Raw genomic sequence first — 4,358 nt, 5'->3', positions numbered from 1 at the left:
TATTGGTACTGATACCAAGCCACCTGTTCTGTTTCGTGGTGACTATAATCAGTGGAGAGACAGATTCCTGAATTTTATTGAGAGAATGAAAGAAGGAGATCTAATCATGAAATCTTTAATGGAAGGACCTGCTGAATACTTCATAGAAGTAGAAGCTGATGAAATAGCAGGCATACCTGCACAGAAAGCTCCTAAACTGAAGCATCAATATTCACCTGAAGAAAAGGAGAGAGCTCATGCTGATGTGCTTTGCAAATCTTATATGATGCAAGCACTGACTAATGATATATACACCAATATTGACAGTTACAAATCATCAGGTCACAGCATGTGGGTTCAAATAGAAAAGATAATGATGGGATCGAAAGTGGGAACTCAACTGAAAATCACTAATTGTATTTCTGCATGCGAAGAATTCAAGGCTAAAGAAGGTGAAAGTCTTGATGATGTTTACCACAGGCTTGCCAGACTGCTAAATGAACTGACAAAGAATGAAATTTCTAAAACTACGATAGAGATTAATGTTAAGTTTCTTAACAATCTCCAGTCAGATTGGAAACCATTTGCCAAACATATCAGATTCAATAAACAGTTATCTGATATTGATTTTCATGAAATTTATGAAACTCTGAAACAAAACGAGCAAGATGTTTTGGAAATCCGAAATGCTAAGAAGAAAGAAAAGGAAGTTGCTGATCCTTTGGCTCTTGTATCTGTGAGAAATGAGAAGAAATCAGATTGTCCAGATTATAAGTGCGGACAACTTACAAAATATACCAACACTTTGAAAGAAAAACAAAATTGTGACCAGATTAGAAATCCGGACAACAAAGTACTCACAAAAAAAAATTCTAAGTCAAAAGACATAAATCGGACAATCATCAACCGGATTAAGATTGATCGGATTGAACTCCGATCATCTTGTCCGGTGAAGTATCCGTTCAAAAACACATTCACACAGAGTAAAAAAATCAAAAAAATACACTTTAAAACAAAAAATACATTCAAAGAAATGGAAATATACTCAAAAAGGATCAAAATACACTCAAATATACATCAAAATACAAACATTCGAAGATAAAACGGTTTTAATTGATTTTATTTTCTTATTATCCACTTTCAGGTTCGATTAAGAAGATATGAGAATATAACGTCCAACAGTCCATTAGATTGATGATAATCCAATACAATCAAGGTATATGAATAAGAAAACAATCGATGTAAACCTTGATTTAAGAAAGATGACTGTTAACGATTGACTGTTGATCTTGAACGAAGAACCAGAGTTGAACGGAGACGATGATGAATAGTTAAATGGGATAAAAAGTGAAAAGTAAAAATGAGTCGACTATATATAGTCAAAGTCAAAAACCGTTCAAATTCTAAATCACTCAAGGTTTATCCGGATAAAAATAAATCGGTCAAGAGGTGTCCGATTTATGAGATGAATAATGTCTAAGTGTTAATCCGGACAATAAATCGCTCAAGGCATGTATGATTTAGAAGAATACCGGTCAAGACTTGTCCGGTTTAAGAATAAATCGCTCAATGAAGAAATAAATCGCTCAAGGCTAGGAATTAAACCGCTCAAAGATTGAACGATTTAAAGAGTTGGAAAAATGAAATCATCAAACGATTTAACGAATACGGACAAAAAAAATCATCGATTTAGTTATCCACTCAATCCCTTGCAAAGTATATCTAATCTTATCCGGATAAGAGTTTATCATATAGCCTTTTGTCCGGATGTCTAAATCGGACAATAAATCGGTCAAGTGTTGTCCGGATTATCAATAAATCGGACAAGCATTGTCCGAATTAGACTTAAATCGGACAAACACTTATATTTTAAAGCATTGGATGATTCATCGAGAATTTTGGACTCAGATTGCAAAGACTTAGCCCAATTCAAGTTTCCAGCATTTTCAATATATACTTTGGTATATCTTTCTTTTAGCGTTTTTAATTGATCTTCAACATTATTTGAACACAATTTTTCTGTTTTTAATTCTTGCTGGAAAGTTTGAATTTTAAGCATCATCTTTTTATCTGTTTAATGCATGATTGATGTAATACCTCATCATTCATCTGTTCTTCTTCTGCTCCTGACAAATCATTTTCTGTTTTAGCCATCAAGCACACATGTGCAACAGCTTCAGTTTCTTCTTCTTCATCCGTAATATTCAACCAGTGTTCGTCCTCAGCCATAAGAGCTTTGTCGGCATCTCTTTGTTTGGATAGAAGAAATTTATTCTTGTAGTAGTCGGTATCACGATTTACCGGCTTCGTACAGTTTATAGCAAAGTGGCCTAACTTACCATAGTTATAGCACTTTGTATTTTCATCAGCTGTCCCTTTGATAAAATTCTTCTTTTCTTCCGGCTTTTTCTCATATTTCTTCTCGGATCTTTTCTCTTCATACTTCTTCTTCTCGCCAAATTTGTCTTTGTATTCATATTTTGAACCAGACGAGAATCTCTGATTGTTCGAGTGTGGCCTTTTCGAGAACTTCTTTTGGAATGCCTTAGTCAGCATTGCCATTGCCTGTTTGATCTCTGAAATTTCAGAATCTGAATCTGAGCTGTTACTTCCTTTTGTTTCAGACTCACTTGACTGGCTAACTTCCTTCACTTGCTTTCCAGATCTGCTTTCAGATTTTCATTTTTTTTCCAAGTGTTGGTTGAAATTTTTTTCTCTTTAATTTTTTTAATTTTTTTTAGAATTTAAATTTTTTTTGTTGTGTGGGTTTTATTGTGATTAAATAAATGGTTTCTAATATTTTTAGAATTTTTTCAGGTTAATGGCGGATAAACGACATCAATCTGACGAGGAATCTCATGTTCCTTCTGTCAGATCAGATAATATCCCTATACACCCACCCAACCAACCTGTTCCATCTGAAACCATTTTCCCTAAAATCCATTACCTTGATATAAAACCAAATAACCACGTCTTCTCTTTTGCTATGCCAGCTGAATACCCAATCATTATAGAAATCCTGAAAGGCCATCCAATTTTTTATTCTTTAACCACAAATACACCAGTTCCAATGGTGTATTTACAACAATTTTGGAGCACTTTGACCTTAGAAAAAGACGGGGATGCTATCTACTTTCAAGGCGAAGTTGACGAATTTGTCAGTCGTCTGACACTGAAGCGTCTTAGAAGAATACTTTGTCTGCCTGGACCAGGACCTACTGGCTTTGAAGAGTTTATATCAGACGAACAATTGTGTCTAGWTATCAAGCGCCTAGGATACTCTGCTGTTCTGAACAACCCAACTCAGTTCAAACGACGTTTCCTGCCTTCAATCTGGCACTTACTGTTCTCTATCTTGAATAGGTGCCTGACGTCAAAGACAGCGGGCATAGACACTTGCAGTAGCTCATTTCTGAAGTTCTTTCATGGTGTCGTCTTTTACAGAAATTATGACTTTGCCTTGGTCATATGGAATGAGTTAGTAGAGCTAGTCAATGCTAAAAGATTCCCGTCAAAAGCTCAGAAATTTGATGAATGCCAATGAGGATATTCCGGCCAGATCTAATTCTGAAAAAGGACCAACATTCACAATGACCAGAATCAGACAGCATACGAAAGTGGAAGACCTGGATTCAATAATGCCAGTACCAGAAGAACTGATTGCCCTAGCTGATCAGACTGCTCAGAGCGTAATAGACTATTGGAGAGTGATAGATCCAATAGTTCAACCAGAACCGGTTGAACTTGCCCAAGGATCACCCCATGCCTCAGCTGAGAGAGAGCGGTTAGAATTAGAAGAGAGTGTTCAGGAACAGGGGTTACCTGAACAGGGAACTGAGCGGAGAGAAAAAGAATCTAAGAGGGGTGAACAGGCGGGGGGAGCGTCTTATCAGCAAAGCACTCCAATTGTTAGTACTTCCTCAACTTCAAGTTCGGAAGCTACTGAATCTGATTATAGGGCACATTCTGGTAATAGTCAAGATGATGATGATGGTAATAACGGAGCAGATGATCGTGATCAATCCATTCCCGCTCAAAATATTGCAGTTGGCACCATTGTTGATGACATTGACGACATTTTTTCTGAGTATTCTGCTCAGCAACCGTGTCCAAGCTTGCATTCTTTATCTTTCAACGTGGATGAATGTGATGATTATGATCGCATACTTCAAGACATACCGGATGATGAAGGAGATGAGGGAGTTAATGTTGAAAATCAAGAGAGGATGAGAGAAAGGGAAGCAAAAAAATATGGAGAGGGTGAGAGTGGAGCAGAAAAAGAAGATCAAGCTCCTATCCAAACTAATATACTTAGTCGGGCAACCACATCTGCTACTGACATTCATCCGTTGAATGTTAGTATTGAACAAGACATAGCT

This window comes from Cynara cardunculus, unplaced genomic scaffold (genome assembly GCF_001531365.2).
Source record: "Cynara cardunculus var. scolymus isolate 2C unplaced genomic scaffold, CcrdV1 Un_Scaffold_1385, whole genome shotgun sequence".
In the NCBI taxonomy this organism is placed as follows: Eukaryota; Viridiplantae; Streptophyta; class Magnoliopsida; order Asterales; family Asteraceae; genus Cynara; species Cynara cardunculus.
Note: the sequence above shows the minus strand (reverse complement) of the source record.